At 47.8% G+C, this 17,476-nt stretch overlaps 1 protein-coding gene across 2 annotated transcripts in view; it reads left to right on the forward strand.

The window, feature by feature from the left end:
- The first annotated feature begins 15,196 nt into the window (after nucleotides 1-15,196).
- SPOP (speckle type BTB/POZ protein) overlaps nucleotides 15,197-17,476 on the forward strand; it is a 71,776-nt gene continuing 69,496 nt past the window's right edge. Inside the window, exon 1 of one of the 2 annotated variants that reach the window (XM_081109713.1) lies at nucleotides 15,197-15,389. The gene's annotated coding sequence lies outside the window, so the exon portion shown is untranslated. The remainder of the gene's footprint in view (nucleotides 15,390-17,476) is intronic. The other variant, XM_081109714.1, reaches the window with a different exon arrangement.

The following is a 17,476-nucleotide window of genomic DNA, read 5'->3' on the forward strand; positions in this document are numbered from 1 at the left end:
TCAACGTAAAACATCCTACGGTAACACATGGTTAGGCATTTCATTATGATTGTTGATGCAACTAGGTCAATTGGGGGCACTGGAACTGGAATGTCCCGTAATCATGCTGACAAAGATGGAAGCAACCTGCAAAGAGGTTTTACATCATTTAGCACATACTGAGAGAGTGAAAACAGCACCCTGACCCAGGCCACTCCTGCCCTCCCTCTGTAGTGCCAGGAGCAGGCTGTGGGGGCCAGGGGGCTTCCCAGTTAGGGGTGTGAGGGGGAGACTCCGCTCCTCTGCTCCAAAATCTACCCCCCCCCCCCATCCCCGAATGTTCAGGCCATGGTTTTGCTCACCCAGCTGAGGGTATCCAGCACTGATTCTGGCAGGTTTCACCTAGTGAAAGCCAATTTCTGACAGGCACAGCCCTCAGACCGGCAACCGGTGGGCTATGCCTGCCGTGGCAAGAAGGATGGGAAGGGAAACCAAGAGGGTCTTGGAAGGACAGGTTATTTCATTCAGGGCCTTCCACTTGGCTGAGGCGCAAGTCCATGAGGGCTGGTGGGTTTTCTGTCCCAATGTGCCTGCCCTGTTAGTTCTGGCAGAGGTGGGAGAGGGAGGAGGTTCAAGGCATTTGCCAAGGACAGAAACGGACTTTCTTCTGTGTTTCGTCATGGTATGTGGGTGGCCTGAGCTAGAGGAAGCTCCATGTTTCAGCTTAGGTTCTGACGAGCACCATTTCCCCCTCAGGATCTAGAACTGCCACATTCATACCACATCCCTAGAAGGAATGCATCACTCTTACATGAAGGCTGGGAACGCCCTGAAATTTCACGTAAAAGTGTGTGTGTATGAGCAATGGCACAAGTGCTCACACGTGTCAAGCTGATAGGTTCATTTCTCTGTAAAAAAAGAATCCATGACTCTTTTCAGTTTCTCAGAAGCTCTCTTCAGATTCTCAAATATACAGGGTCCCGTATTAATGGGACTCATTTCATTAAAAGATTTTTCCCAAATAGAGGTGAACAACTGGGCACCACCGCAAAATAATAAGAAAGCAGCATCTCCCGCACTGCCTACATGGAGGGGTGGGGTTGAGGTTGCAGAGATACCCAAAGAGCATAATCCAGCCAATTTCATGTCTGCTTGCCTCCCAGCTCCTCCTACACACATTTTATCAAGGATTGTCAGCGTTAGTGAATAAAAATAAAGGATGCCCAGCTAAATTTGAATTTTAGATAAACACAATTTGTTAGACATACTTCTACTATAAATTGTTCATGCATTATTAGAGACATACTTATACCAAACATTTTTGTGTTGTTGATCTGAAAATTCAAATTTAGTCAGCATTCTGTATTTATCTGGCATACCTGGCTTTAGCCATTGTCACATACATTCTCATGGGCCTCTCTTTTCCTAGAAGGAAGGCCCTCTAGATACATCTCCACAACACTCGCAATTCTGTGCGCAGGGCTTCCAGACACTGATTCAGGGCCAAACATAATTTCCCTCTTGGTCCGGGGAGGTGCAAGCCCAGACTTAGTCAGCAGGGGGCACCATTTTCTTAAAGTAGATCCCAGTGGAGTGTAGGGGCCTCAGAAAGGTACTAGTAATGGGGAGCTTTGACTTGAATTCTATTTGCTGCTTCTGCCTTTCTCTGGAGCTCACTTCTCCCCACCCAACACTCTGCCAGAGTTTTCTCTGTGAACCAAGAATCGGATCCTGTCACTTCACTCCGTAAATCACTTCCAAGGTTCCCTGGGTACCTTCTTACTGTGGCATCAAAAGTGCTTCGTGATCCCACTGGTGTTATTTTCTCTGCTCAACGGCTGCTGCTTCTACCCTTCGTGATCCCTCCCACCTCACACTTCCGGCACTCCCATTCACACGCAGTATTTGCAGTTTCCCTGTACACTATTTACTATCCTGCCTTTGTCCCACAGTTCTCTCTGCTTGGAACTGCCTTTCCCACCTGGTGCTTCTAGTGACTCCATTCATTCAACACATCTCACAAGTATGCATTGGGACCAGCTGAGGACCAGGCTCTGCTACTCGCTGTAGATTCTGTGGAGAAGACAGCCTTCCCTTATGCTGTCTTCTCCAGGGGGAGGAGGGAAACAACAACTAATTAAATCAATGAAGTATTTCGACTTAGTTCAAGGGCAAACTCATCTGACTTTCTGAAGCAGAGTTAATGGTTCTCGACTTTGGATCCTTTGATGTCTTTTCATTTTAAGGACCCCATGTTCTCACACCTGCACAATCATTGCAGGGAACGTGGATGAATGAAGAGCCAGTTGAATTAACGGTGAAGAGTGTGGGTGGGAGATGGGAGTGTGTAGCCTGTGACAAACCGAGAATGCCTTTCCCCTCTTAAAGGGGACACTTCCACGTCTTTGCAGTTGTTGCTAGATGTGTTTTGGTTTCTTTAAATACATTTTTATTGATTTCAGAGAAGAGGGGAGAGAGAGAGAGAGAGAGAGAGAGAGAAACATCAACGATGAGAGAGAATCATTGATTGGCTGCCTCCTGCATGCCCTACACTGGGCATTGAGCCCACAACCAGGGCATGTACCCTGACAAGGAATCGAACTCTGACCTCTTGGCTCATGGGTCGATGCTCAACTACTGAGCCACGCCGGCCAGGCCCAGACTTGTTATTTCAAAAGAAGATGGAAATACTGACTTCCACATGAACTTTTCCAATTTTTAAAAATTCTTTGCCAGCTACACTACACATGCCTACAGGTCGGATTTGGCCTGTGGCCACCATCATGTAACACTCTATTATTGTCTTGCATCTGATTAGTATTCATATATACTTTCTCCCCCGAGACTGTGTCCTTGTGTCTTTGGCTCTTACCACAGTGGCTGGCACATGGTAGGTGCCAGTCAAACATCAATACATGTCAGTGGAAGGGCTGAAAGAAGGGAGGGAGGAAGGAGACAAACTGGGAACAACAGTTTTATTGATGGGAGTTTTTATTACAGCTGCTTTGGGTGTGGGGCACATGGAACAAGAAAACCTGAAACTATTTATTTCTGAGTGTGCGTGTGTCTACATGAGTGTGAGTTCCCATGTGAGCAGGTGTGACAGCTGGAAAATGTGTCTAAGAACCACTAGCTCCTTTCTTGATGGGCTCCCAAGCCATCCCTCCCCATTCTTGGCGGATGAGGGGGAGGAGAAGAATGCAAGGCTCTTGGTGGCCTCCTGGCTTCCTTCCAGGACCCGTAGTCACTGGCACAGAGATCAGAAAGAGCTTATATGGGCTTTTGGCACCAACTGAGACATCCTTGGGGGAAGGTGTCTGGCAGCTGTTGCCACCCACTGCCTACCCAGTAGAATGCCCACTGCATAGCAAGCAGTTGTGGGGATCAAAGTAGAATGCTTTCTCTTCTCACTTGTCCAAAGTGAGATTGTCGAAATGACCCTTCACCCTGCAGTGGGGTCAACACTCCCAGAATAAAGAGAAGGTGGGGTGGCTTAGACGGCCCATCACAGCCCGAGACAGAGCAGGGGCGTGGCCCCTGGAGCAGGCTGCTGATTGTTGCTAATTGTATGCTGTCCATTTTTTGTTTGTTTTTTAAATCCTCACCCGAGGACTTTTTTCTTTTTCTTTTGCATTGATTCCAGAAAGAGAAAGATAAATCAATCTGTTGCCTCATGCAGGTATACTGACCCCCACCCAGGATCAAACCCACAACCTGGGTATGTGTCCTGACTGGGAATTAATTGAACCCGAGACCCTCCAGTGCACAGGATGATGATCTAAATACTGAGCAACACTGGCCAGGGCTATGCTGGCTCTGTGTGTGTGTGTATGTGTGTGTGTGTGTGTGTGTGTGTGTGTGTGTGTGTGTGTGAAGAGAGGATGCTGCCTTGAGCCCACACAGAGCATCCTGTATGTATTCTTGCTACCCCAATGAATATGGACATATCTTTGGAAAATAAACATCTGAGATTTAGAAACTATACTTTGTCTAATTTTCAGGAGAAGTAACTAGATCATTTAGGAATCAGAGCCTCCATCTTGACTCCGAACTCTCATGTGAGGCCTGGAAAATGCAATTTTCTGAATCGGGGAGGATGGAGGTTATTGGCCAGCTTGAGGTACACTGGAAGCACTCATTAAGCTAGACTATGGAAATTCCTATCCCATGATGCTCTCTCTGGTGAGAGGTATCTTGAAAGCTAACGCTACCTCCAGCCTCCAGCGTGCCTCTTGCTTCCTACCAGCACTTGGCCAGCCAGGAGCTTTGAAGCAAGACTTTCCAGGAAGCAATCTCTTCTCCGGGCACTGCTGACTCAGCCCAGACTCCAAACTCTCAGCCTGGTCCCTGTCCCAGAGAAGCAGGAAGGGGCAGTGGCACATAGGGGCTGTGACCCTGGGCTGTGTGTGTGCTGCTGGGAAAAGGGGGGTAGGTGGGGCAGAGAGAATGGGGCATGGATCCTGAATTGTTTAGGCTTTTGCTAAGGGAAAGGGGAGGGAGGCCCAATAGTAGCTTGAGCCCTGGCTGATGTAGCTCTGTGATTGGAACATACCCAGGTTGCGGGTTTGATCCTGGGTGGGGGTCAGAATACCTGCATGAGGCAATAGATTGATTTTTCTTTCTCTTTCTCTCTCTCTTTCTGGAATCAATGCAAAAAAAAAAAATTGTCCTCGAGTGAGGATTTAAAAAACAAACAAAAAATGGGCAGCATACTATTAGCCTGAGAACTGAAGGGTCTTGGGTTCATTTCTGGTCAAGGGCACATACCTGGGCTGCAGGTTCCCCGCCCCAGTTGGGGCTAGTGTGGGAGGCAACTGATTGATGTCTCTTGATGTCTCTCTCTCTCTCTCTCTCTCTCTCTCTCCCCCCCCCCCCCCTTCCTTCCACTCTCTCTAAAATCAATGGAAAGAATGTCCTCCAGTGAGGACTAACAAAAACAAACATACACAAAAAAACAAACAGTGGGCTTGAATCCAGCACCCTTGGATGAAATCTATTTTTCCTAAATTCCCAGAGTCAGGGATGGTAGCAAATTCAGTACCTTGAATCTGGGAGTGAGAACATTCTTTGATCTATTCCCTGGCTCTCATTTCTAATCTGCTGTGGGGGAGGAGATGACTATCTCTCTGGGGCCTGCCCCTGACTCTCCAACCTCCTCTCTCCCCAAATGACTCCACTCCTCCTTACTTTCTCCACAAACTACCTGATTCCTTCCATCTGCACTGCTGCTTCCTGCTTCCCTCCTGCCTTCCCTTCCTTCCTTCTAACCTTCACTGACATTTTCCTTTTCTCCACAATTTCTCTCTCCCCCCCCTCAGCCCCCCCAACTCTGATGGTGAATTCTTTCCCTGGCACAGCCCTCCACTTGTTCGCCAACCCTGCTGGGTTGCTTTCCTCATTTCTGTAGCTTCTGTCCAATTATTTCTTTAGCCAGGCTCATTGGGAGCCCTCTCCTCTGGCAACCCTGCCTCCTTCCTTTCTGCTGCTAGCAATGCTATCACCCAGGATTCAAATCCCTTTGGGGAAGTGGGTGGAAAGCTGGTTTGACTAAACTGGGAGACGTTTGGCAATTTGTTCTGTGTTCTGCTCTGAGGGCCCCAGCACAGTTAAGAGAATCTTAGGGAAGACGACACCGTTTCATAGACCATTAAAGGCTGCAGGATCTAGTGTTAAGGAAGAACACGGGAGCAAAAGCCTTTTTACAGTCAGCCAGTCCTTAAAAGCAAGGGCCCAGTGACGGGAAGGAATGGAGTCCCTTGCCATGGAAAACAAAGCTGTGACTCAAAGGCATCATGTAGATGCTTCCTCGCTCATCCACGTTCCTGAGTTTAATGTCTTTGGCTTGGGAATTAACTTTGAAACTTTTCCAACATAGATAAAAATAGGGCTCATAACCGCCATCATAGGCACTTTTCAATAAGGTGGCCTTTTAAGGGAAGACTGGGCTCCCAGCACTGGGTGTGAGTCAAGGAGTCTCTTGAGCCAGTGTTCAGCGTTCTCACGGGCTGCTGACCAGGCTGCTGACCAGCCTGTGGCCAAACAGGAGATGCAGGAAGAGGAAGCCGCTGGAGACTTCTGTGCCTGAAACTACAGTAACCAAGTTCCTGAAAGGAATGTTTATTTTACTCATTCATCCATTTATTCATCACACAAGCATCTCTCTGAATATTTATTATGTGCCAGGAATGCTGCTTGGTGCTGGAAATACCATAGACAAACAGAAAAAAGAATTCCTGTCTCCAAGGAACTCACTGTCTAGTGAAGGGCAGAGAGGGTATCAGGCAGCCAAGTATCAGGAGGTATTGCCATGGGAGGAGAAATATGGTGAGACATAGCTCAGAGTTAGGGGGCATGCACAGCTTCCTGGAGGAACAGATGGATACATCAAAGCCTGCAGAATCAGGAAAGAATTAACCTGGGGGAGATGGGAGCAGGGGAAGGTATGGAGATGACTGTTCTGGGAAGAGGTAACAGCATGTGCAAAAAGGGAGAACTTGGTTTACTCAAGGAATTGAAAGTAGCTCTGCGTATGACTGGAAACCATATTGCTAAGCGGTGTTGGGAGGGTAAGAGAGCCCCTAGAGACAAAGGCATGGCCACTGGTAAAGAGCCTTTCACCCCTGTTAAGGAGAATGGACTTTATCTGGAGGACAATGGGAGCCAGTGAAGGGTTGTATGCAAAGAAATGACTCGGCCAGATGGGCATTTTAGAAAGCTCACTCTAGCTGCAGAGCAGAGAGTGAGCTAGAAGGGGGAAGGCAGGTGAGGAGGCTTCTGTGATCCGAGGAAGAATGGAAGAAGTGTCAGGAAGATGGAAGGCAGCAGACAGAACTGGGAGGCAACTAAAGTATGGAATTGTCTGAACTTGGTGTGGAATTAGAAGTGGGCTTGAGACGTCAGGAATAATTCCCAGTTCCCAGGCTGGAGCTACTTGGTGAGACGGAGAACAACTGGAGGGGAAACCAGTTTTGGATCTGCTGACTCTTTGTGTCTACGGAACAGCCAGCTGAAGATATGAGGTTGGTAGTTGGATGTGTAAATCTAGAGCTCTAGAAAAGACCTGGCTCAAGATAGATTTGGAATGGAATATTCCTCGGCAGATGGATGGCAGTGGAGCTGTGAGAGTGAATGAGCCATCTCAAGGCAACGTGAGGACAGTGTGACGAGGAGAGGAAATGAACAGAGTCCAAGGAAAGCCGATATTCAAAGGATGGCCCAAGGAAGCAGCCAAAGAGGCAGGAGGAAAACCAGGAGCAATGGTCTTCTGTTGCTGGCCTTGCGCATTCATGTCCCCCTTTTTCTGCCAAGAGCGCTCTGACCTTCCTTTGGGGACTTCACTCCTCCCCTATTCTCAGTCCTGTGGTTTGGATCCCAGGGGAGAGACGCTGGCTGGTTCTGCCTGACCCTCCTGACTCACTTCCTACAGCCTCCCACTTGTTCTCTGTTCCAGCAACATGAATATTCCTTGAGTTTTTTAAAAACCATGCTCTTTGACCTTCGGATCTTTATCTCTCTGGACTGCTTTCCTTCCTCATTCCCCTTCTCTACGCCCTTTGTCTATTAACCTTTCCTTCAGGCTTCAGACCTCTGCTCAAGCCTTTCTAACATTCCAGATAAGACCAGGACATTCATTCATTCGTCTGTACTAAGCACCTCTGTCCATGTGTTAGCACTGTGCTGAATGCTGGGACATTATGGAGAACAAAATAGACAGGTCCCTATGAGGCTGACAAATGAGTAAGGGAGATCAATAATAAATAAGTAAATACTCAAAACAATTACAAATCATTGTTAGTTTTGTAAAGGAAGTAAACAGAGTACCTTGATAGAAAATAACAGAAAGTCCTTATTTTGGATTGGGAGGATGGTCAGAGAAGGCTCTCTGCAGGTGTGAAAATTAAACTGAGATCTGAGAGCAAAGGCAGAACCAGCCATGTGAAGAGCTAGGGAGAGTGTTCCAGGAAAAGGGAACAGTGAATACGAAGGCCTATGGAGGGAAAGAGCTTGATGGGTTCTAGCAGTTCTAGAAATTGATAGATGCCTAGCACGGCTAAAGTGAAGATGAAGAAAGTGACACAAGATGTGGTTGAATATGAGGCTCTTGTGGGCAGTGGTACAAAGTTTGGATTTTATTCTTGGTACAATGAGAAGACATTCAAAGGTCTTAAGCAGGGGGGCAGCATGATGTGACTTAAGTTTTAGTTCGATTGGCCTGGGTGCTGAGTGAAGAAGGGATTGAGGGTTAAACAAAGAAATAAGAAGACTAATTAGGACCCTCTTATTGTGGTTCAGGTGAAAAAGGATCATGGCTAGAAGTTGGATAGGACTGGGGAGATGGAGGAAGTGGGTGGATTTAAAACTAGAATTTATGGGAACACCTACTGGATTAGATATGAGGTATCAGGGGAAAAGAGGAGGCAAGGATCATGCCGAATTTCTGGACTGAATGAGTGTATACAGGCCCAGACTGCCATGGCTTGATCTGCCCCAGCCCCATTTGACCCCTCTTGGAGTCCCTGGGACAAATCTACACTAGCCCAGAGCTTGAGAAGCAAGAATCATTTGAAAACCATTGGGATGGGGAATCTTTATGGTTCCTTCCAGTTTTGAATTTTATTTTTTATTTGAAACTGAAAACTCTCTGTGAAAAGGGATAATATTTCCATTTCTTTTGACTGCTGTAGTTACCTAGGTAGAGCTCTGTACCCAGGGAGCATTCAGTAAGTGCTAGTTGACTGTTCACTTTGGCACAGACCTTCTATAATTGAATTTTAGATTAAATTTCCTTTTTAAAATAGGATTCTAACGTAGAGTAAACTTTCAATTGAAATCAATTCACTTTGATAAAGCAGAGCCATGGCAAAAGATAATCCAAATTATAAAATCTAAAGTAATTTCTATTTGAGTTGAGTCAGAGGGAAAAAAAATGTGTTTCTGCTAAACTAATTGTCTACACTTAGGTAAAGGTTATTTTAGGGCAAATGCCAACAAGTGGTGGATCAAACCCTCTCAGAACAGGACAAAAAAACCCACTGAAAAGAATTCATAACAGTGACTATAACTATACTTTTGGTAATATATTCTTTGTTGAAAACAAATACTAATTCACTAAAGATTTATTTTGAAGCAATGACTTCAGGCAATTTTTAGACCTGTTTTAAAATGAATGAGACAGAGATGGAGCTGTGTTCTCAGTCCAAAACCAAAAATCAAAGGAAAGCTAAACTCAAGCTTACCATTTTCTCTTCGCTCTTTCCCACTGCTGTTTCTTTGCCTGGCACTCCACTCTTCAGTATCCTGTTTCCTAGCCATCTTTCCAGTTTGAAAACTCAGAATGTCATTATCTCTAAGCACACTGATCAAATCCTCAGATAAAGACACCATTCCAAGCCTTTTGTTTTATTAAAGAGGGAAGTAAAGTAACAGGATGCCTTTTATATGCCAAGCACTTTTGGACAAATGTCATGCTAGTCCATGCTGCTTACGACCCTGTGATGAATGTCCCATTTCACAGATGAGATGGGAGGATTGGCAGTCCAGCATCTGACCCACTTCCTGTTTGGGACGAATCTGCTGCTGTACTTAATGTCAGTGAAAAGGAATACTGGATATTACTCCGTGGCCACCGTGGCAGCGAGACCTTTCTTTGTTTCCCACCATGGTGATCAGGTCTTGTCCAACAGGGTTCTGGGTTTGCAACATGGGGCACAAAGATGGCAGGAAAATTAGACATCCTTTCCTGTGGCAGGAGTTGTGGCCATGAGTCTGATGGTGGCACTTTGGGGCAGTGCCCAGCAGTTGAAATTCCTGGCCAGAATGTCCTGCTAAAGATTGTTCTTCCTCTACTAGACTTTGGTTTTCAGCCAAATTTCCAAGTCTGATTCTTCAGCTATCAATTCTGGGAGCCAGAAATATTTGCTCAGTAAATTCCAGTTTGGGTCGGTAGAGCCAGAGTCGGTGCGATTCTTGCAACCAGCAGCCCTGACTGATCCGTGAGGAAACAGACTCCTCAGTCAAGGAGCTGGCTCGGGAAGCCGGCTAGCAAGTGGCAGTGCTCTGGCTGAGTAGTCTTATGTTGTTTCCTTGATTTCATGTTTCCCACAGAGAAAAGGAATGAGCATGGTGCACAGATGAAAGTGGGGCTTGAAGACCAGAAGGTACTTTATGAACACTTACCCTAAAAAACAACAACAAAAAAGCACATTCAGTAACATATCTATACATCAGCGCGGTCTACTCTTTACTAGGGACTGTGCTATGTTCAAGTAGTATCTCAGTTAATCTTCACAACAATAGGATAGGTTGGGCATTGTTTTCTCCATTGTTTTGATGGAAAAAGTGAGGCTCAGAGATATTTGTCCAAGTTTAGATTATAGTAAGTGCCAGTGCTGGGTTTGAACATATGTCTCCAGATAAGGAGGCTGGATCTCATTCATTAAGCCACACCTGCCTCACTATGAAATTTAATCAATCAATATTTTTCCACTGCTAATTTCTAGGAACCCCATGCTGGTTCCAGAACAGCCTTAGCAGTGTGTTCTTGTCGTCATGTTTCCTTGTGTGTGGTCTTACACCTGGCTCCAAGGGTGTGTCATCTGTCTTTGTTTGTTTTTTTTAATTAAATCTTTATTGTTCAGATTATTACATTTGTTCCTCTTTTTCCCCCCCATAACTCCCCTCCTCCCAGTTCCCACCCCACCCTCGGACCTCACTCCCCACCCACTGTCCTCATCCATAGGTGCACGATTTTTGTCCAGTCTCTTCCCGCATCTCCCACACCCCTTTCCCCACAAGAATAGTCAGTCCATTCCCTTTCTATGTCCCTGATTCTATTATAATCACCAGTTCATTCTGTTCATCAGATTATTTATTCACTTGATTCTTAGATTCACTTGTTGATAGATGCATATTTGTTGTTCATAATTTGTATCTTTACCTTTTTCTTCCTCTTCCTCTTCTTAAAGGATACCTTTCAGCATTTCATATAATCCTGGTTTGGTGGTGATGAACTCCTTTAGCTTTTCCTTATCTGTGAAGCTCTTTATCTGACCTTCAATTCTGAATGATAGCTTTGCTGGATAAAGTAATCTTGGTTGTAGGTTCTTGGTATTCATCACTTTGAATATTTCTTGCCACTCCCTTCTGGCCTGCAAAGTTTCTGTTGAGAAATCAGCTGACAGTCGTATGGGTATTCCCTTGTAGGTAACTGAGTTTCTTTCTCTTGCTGCTTTTAAGATTCTCTCTTTGTCTTTTGCTCTTGGCATTTTAATTATGATGTGTCTTGGTGTGGTCCTCTTTGGATTCCTTTTGTTTGGGGTTCTCTGCGCTTCTTGGACCTGTAAGTCTATTTCTTTCACCAGGTGGGGGAAGTTTTCTGTCATTATTTCTTCAAATAGGTTTTCAATATCTTGCTCTCTCTCATCTTCTGGCACCCCTATAATTCTGATGTTGGTACGCTTGAAGCTGTCCCAGAGGCTCCTTACACTATCTTCGTATTTTCGGATTCTTTTTTTCATTTTGCTTTTCTGGTTGGATGTTTTTTGCTTCTTCGCATTTCAAATCTTTGACTTGATTCTTGCGCTCCTCTGGTCTGCTGTTGGGAATCTGTATAGTATTCTTTATTTCAGTCGGTGTATGCTTAATTTCTAGTTGGTTCTTTATCACAACATCGAGGGTCTCATTAGATTTCTCGAGGATCTCATTAAGTTTATCAGCGGCTTCTAGACAGTTCTTGAGAGACCTTAAAAGTGTGGTTCTGAACTCTATATCTTCCATTGACAATTTTGTCCTGTTTCTTTGTCTCCGCATTTTGTTATGCTTTCTTGGTGCACCCCCTAGTGGTCTTTGTGCGCAGTCTTGTAGTTAAGCCTTGATTGTTGTAGCTAATACTAGGGGGGGATTTGACCTCCAGGCCAAGTGGCTGTGAGAGTCAGCTGTGTCTGCAGTGAGAGAACTTCTGTCCTCTAGGAAGGTGCTAATCTGGCGTTTGCCTGAGGCTATCTGGCAAATGCCTCTGTGCAGGGCTTGGGCGGGGTGGGTGGGTTGCACGGGATCAACAGGGTGGGCCAGAGAGAGCAGTTATGGCTGTTCTCAGTCCTGTCCCCAGGGGCTCTGCCTCTCTGAGTCCCAGCAACCGCTGCAAACCTCAGAGAGAAAGCTGCACTCGCTCCGACCGAAGCCAGACAGTCCCGCTTCTCCCGTTTGAGTCAGGGTCCCTAAAGACTCGCCCGAATCTGGAGCTCAGAGTCTGCGACTCCCTCCCGATTGAAAACACCAACCACGCCCTCCGCCGCCAGCCCGCTCCGCGCACTCCGCACCTCAGAATTTGACTTCAGCACTGCGCCTCCTCTGAGTGTTGGTATGCGTTTCTCTTTCCTCCTAGTTGTAGGACTTCCACTCAGCCAGCGTTCCTGTGGTTCTGGGTGATGTCCGTTCCGTCTTTTAGTTGTATTTGTGAAGTGGTTGTTCGAGGCAGCAAACTCCAGCGTTAACCTATGCCGCCATCTTGGTTCTCCTGAATATCATTGTGTCTTTGTTTCTTTAGACTGGAGACCCCCAGAGCACAGGACCGTGCCTCTACTAGATCCATCCCTAATGTCCACGCGGGGCTCCGCCAGGGCAGGCCACTGGGCTGGGCGTTCAGTGACTGGTCAACCGAATAACTGTACAGAGAGGAGAGGACTTCATTTTCCAACAGTGCTTACAACCAAAATGGGAGTTTGTACTCATCTTCTGTTCCATCCTGTCTCCACCTCCCCTATACCTCCAGCCTGCTTTTGCTTACTGGACTGTGAAATGGAGCCAAAGGTCCTCATTGGCAGAATAAATATCAGACTTCTCAGGGTCATTTGGGACACAGTCCTTGCCCAGACCTGGCTCCTGATAGCCCATGAACACTTTGTCTTTTGTGTTTTGGAATTAAGAAAACGAGTTCTGCATGTTTCCTACCACCACAAGGAGCAGTGCATTGAATTGGTGCCATTGTGAGCTTGATTGTTGTTGCATAGATAAAAGCCTCATTAAGTCCCTCCTGAGGAGAGAAGAAGAATCTTATTCTGAGGACAGAGTTTTGAGAGGGGTGGGGGGTGGGGGGCTTCTTGCTTGTCATGGTTGCAACAACAAAACAGTAAATGGAGGAAATAATTAAATACCTGCACATCCCCCCTGCCCCCCCGCAAAACTCGTCAAGCGGCTGGGTGAGTTTTTAATTAATGCTGCATTTTCAATAAATCCGTATCTGTACGTGGTGCCGATTTTCCCTGGATAAGGAAAGATAATAATGAGAATCCTATTTTTTCAGTCCCCCACTAAAGGGATGCCTAGTACATTTAATCATGCTGTAGAAATCCTGGCAGCTTTCTCTGAGCCCGGCCCCTGCTCTAATTACATTTCTAGATTTTAGTAAATTGAAAGAGAAAATGTAGGAACAAAATAATTAAAACCGAAGAGGAAGTGCATATTAAAAAGGAGAAGCTGTTTAAAATTCTTCCACCCAGGGCTTCCAAGGACATCTACAGTCATTTAATCAGATCCACACCAAATCAAAGTCCTTTGTGCAGAGGCTGGTGGTAGCACATCTCAGGCGGGCGGTATGGTCCCCACAGTGGAATGGGAGCCTCGTGGCACCAGGCTGCAGATGGGGCCAGGACGCTCATGTCCTTCCAGGTCTCTGGGGACTCAGACCCAGCCTGGACAGCTGCTGGCGGACTCACTAGCACCCAGGCGCCCCCTTCCAGGCCCCAGGCAGAATAAAACCAAACTGTCATGATTAGCCCAAGTGGGGCGTATATTGCCAACGGCTCCAGTTTCCTCTTCTTGCACCCCTTCCCCACCTCCGCGCTCCTCCCTCCGAGGAATGAGCGCAGGCCTCTGCCGTCCTGTGCCATCTCAAGTGGAGACTGAACCGTCACTGATCCCGGTTCCCGGGCGACCTGTGGGGCCCTGTGAACTGTCGCAAGGACTGGAACCCGGGCTGGCTCCAGCCAAAGGGACGAATGTTGGTGATGACGTGGAGTGAAATCGAAGGGGAAAGTTTCCCGGCACCAGCCTGAGAGGTGACAAAGCTCTTTCTGTGTCAGGAGGGGCCCGCACGGTAATGCCACACCCTTGTCGGAGGAGGAGTCCCACCTCTTGACCAGGGTCGCTGCAACTCGCCCGGGCGAGCTCGAGGCGTCCGGCTGCTGCGTCCGTGGCTCCTGGAACACGCTGAGCTGCGGGGGGACAGGGACTGCGTGCGTTCTGGAAGGTGGAAGGCAGCCTGGGGCTGTCAGGGGTTTCTCCCCGAACCCCGAACCCCGCCCGCCACCTGGGTCCCCCGGCCACAGGGCTTCCCGAAGCCGTCACCCCAGATCCACACGCCGTCCCCCGGGACCCACACGCCGTCACCCCGGATCCACAGGTCCGTGCCTCCCCGGCTCTGCGTGCGGGTGTGCATGACGGTCTCATCTGCGTGTATGTGAAGGAGCCGGTGCCTGCTCTGGGTTGTTTGGCTCGATTCGATTCGGTAAGAATAATTTTTAAAGTTTAAAGAATTGTAGCAATGACGGCTATCCCATCACGGACGCCAGGACTGTAACCGGGAGGTGACTTCTTCTTTTTTTTTCCTTGCAGGACCCAGACACTGACTTTTTTCTTTCACACACGCAGGAGCCATTGATCCCTGGGACCCAGGACCCGCGGCAGCAGCGTGTCGCCGGGTCAGCTCCTTCCAGGGAAGCCAGCGACAGGCTCCCCCGCCGTCCCCCAAAGTGGTCCTTCTAAGTTTTTGCTTCCAAATGCTCAATGTGAAGTTACTGACAAGGGCCTCCAGCATTATCTTAAAGTCTGAAAAACATTCTGACAGCTGGGTAGGAACAAAAACAGGCAATGCAAGTAAAAGCCATTGGTAATTCATAAATGACTCGCAAATATAAGATGCTGCTGTGAAATGCCGTTATTGTTACGCGGCCCACCCCGCCCTCCCCTCGGTGCGCCCCCAGTTGGTCCTCGCACCTCGGCGTAGCCCGCGGGGGCCCTGCACGCGACCCCCTTCAGTTCCCGCCTCTTTCTTCTGAGGCCCCTACTTCTCTTCGGATCCCCGGCCCGGAGACCCCCGGGACGCATGCGCGCAGGAGCAAGTAGGCGGAGCCTTGAGGGAGAGGGAGGCGGGACCGGAGAACCCAGGGAGGGGAGTAGCGTGGAGAGGCCGCGCGGGGTGGGGCTCGGCGGGTGCGCGCTCGCTGCGTTGACGTGCTGACGCCACGACGCCCCGGCCGGTGTGTGTCCGGGTGTGTGTGTGTGAGTGTGTGAGTGTGCGCGTTCCGAGTGTGTGTGTATTTGTGTATCGGCGGTCCCGCAGGTCCCGGATGTTGCGGACAGTATGAGGCGAGCGCAGGGGGACGGGGACCAGCAGCTGTCGCCGCCGCTCTGAGGTGAGTGGGGGGGAGGAGAGTCGAGGGAGAGGGTTGTCCTGTCGGAGTGGGGGGCGCCTCCCTTAAGAGGTGACTGACCCCTACTCCCCACGCCACCCCCCTCCTCCCGCCACACATATACTCTTCGCTGCCCCATATCCCACATCCCGGGTTACGTGGCTTGTAAATGCCAGAGCCTCATCAACCGTTCCTTCTCCCAATTCGAAGCATTCAGGAGACACAAACGCGCCCCCTGCCTTCAGCCCCCCCACATAATTTTCCCAGTCCCATCCCCCTTGCCAAATACAGAGCTGTCGCCTGCGGCGAGATGGGTGACTGCGCATGCGCGAGCGCGAAGGAGCTCGGGGTGCTTGTTCGCTGCCCTCCGGGCGCATGCGCACCACTGTGTTGCAGGGACCTGCGGAATAAAAGAGCCCCTTGACCACGCGCCCGCCTTCTTCCCAGGCTGCGGGCGAGACTTGCTGCCAGATAGCCAGCCTGTTGCTCCTGTCCCAGAGGGAGAATTTCCGTGATCCGAGGGGCGTATTGACAAAGCACTGTTTGCATCCGGGGTTGCCTAAGTGACTCACAGGCTACAAACGCTTCCCAGAGCCAACGTGCCCCGCGCTGACCCTTCTTTTGAAACTGTGACTACAACTTCTGGTTCTAGCATTGCTTTTCTTTACTCCCATACTTGACTCCCTTGCTGTACCTTTAACGCAAACATCCCCCGAATTTTGGAATAAGTAGGTGCCCAAACCCACTCAGTTATTATGGCAGGGGATTTTGGAAGGCTTTCAGAGGAGGACTAAGGGTCATAAAAAAGAAAGCAAGAGGGGGTTTCCTTTTAGCAAAATTCCTAGTTATCTTCACAGAACTAGTTAAGGTGTAGATAAAGAACACACAATGTAAGGCTTAGAGGAGTAGTTGTAAATCAAGATATCAAGGTTCTCTCCTCTCCAGCCTTCTTATTTGTGTGACCTATTTACCTCTTTCTTTGTAAAAGAAGATCTTCCTTAGCACTTTCGTTTTAGCTGTACATTATTGATGCTCTGGGAAGGTCACATGAAAACAAAAGCAATCTGAAACCACTGGTGGATGGTATCTTACCCAGGGCAGGTTTTAACTCTAAGTAACGAGAGTGCACGTAACAAACAGCAATTTAAAACTAGGAACTTCAAAGTACAGGGATATTTCAGTGATCTAGGCCCTGGGTTTTCAGTTGGCCGATTATCCATGGTCCTGGAATTTCTTCCCGTGTTGCCACTCGTTTGCATACTTTGCTGTTTCTTACCTCTGCCATCAGAACAGGGTGAGGGAATGATAAACTCTTACAAGTTGAAGGTGTGCTGAAAAGCACTGAAATGAATAACTAAATTGTTGGGCACGGGGCTTGGGGGGGGGGGGGCGGGGCAGGGCGTATTTTTTGTGTGTTTCAGTTATCTTTGCCAACCATGTCACCTGTGTGAATAATTGGGAATGGGATATATTAGTAAGCCTTCTTTTCTGTTCTTTTTCCTTTGTGTTCTTTCTTTGGTATTCTTTGCTCAAGGCTTCTTCGGCTGCCATTTTTAAATGTAGGACCTTATGTTCTTGGGCTTTAAAGTATACATTCTTTTTTCACTTCCTCATTTAACTCTGGCCTTTGCATGGTTCAGCAGTCTTTTGTGCTGTTTTCTGTTGCCATGTGGTTGCAGTGGAGCCAAGAGATGACACAGGAGAAGCATAGGAATTTGGGGGCATATGTTATCCTTGCCCTGGGAAAGAGGTGGAAACTCACCTTTTTTCCCCCTTATGTGAATATGAGGAGTGCTAAATTATTGTGACAACCCCCGCCTGGGGTGGGGGAGGTGGGTGTCCACTTGGTACTTTGGTGACTTCTCCTTTTAGAGCTCTTTATAGTGGTTAGTTTGGTACTTGAAGATGATTAATGCTATCTCTGTCCAGACTTTGATCAGGTTCTGGGCTAAAACCTTGAAGTGAAACTATTGAGGTAATCACTGTCCATGTCTTTTCTCTGCAGGCCTCTGTCTTGTAGAATGCTTTGTTTTTATGTGGAAACATTTCACCTGGTTCAATTTGAAGCCTCATTTAAAATTGTTATGATA

Source organism: Myotis nattereri (assembly GCF_964212035.1).
Source record: "Myotis nattereri genome assembly, chromosome: 16".
Classification (NCBI taxonomy): domain Eukaryota; kingdom Metazoa; phylum Chordata; class Mammalia; order Chiroptera; family Vespertilionidae; genus Myotis; species Myotis nattereri.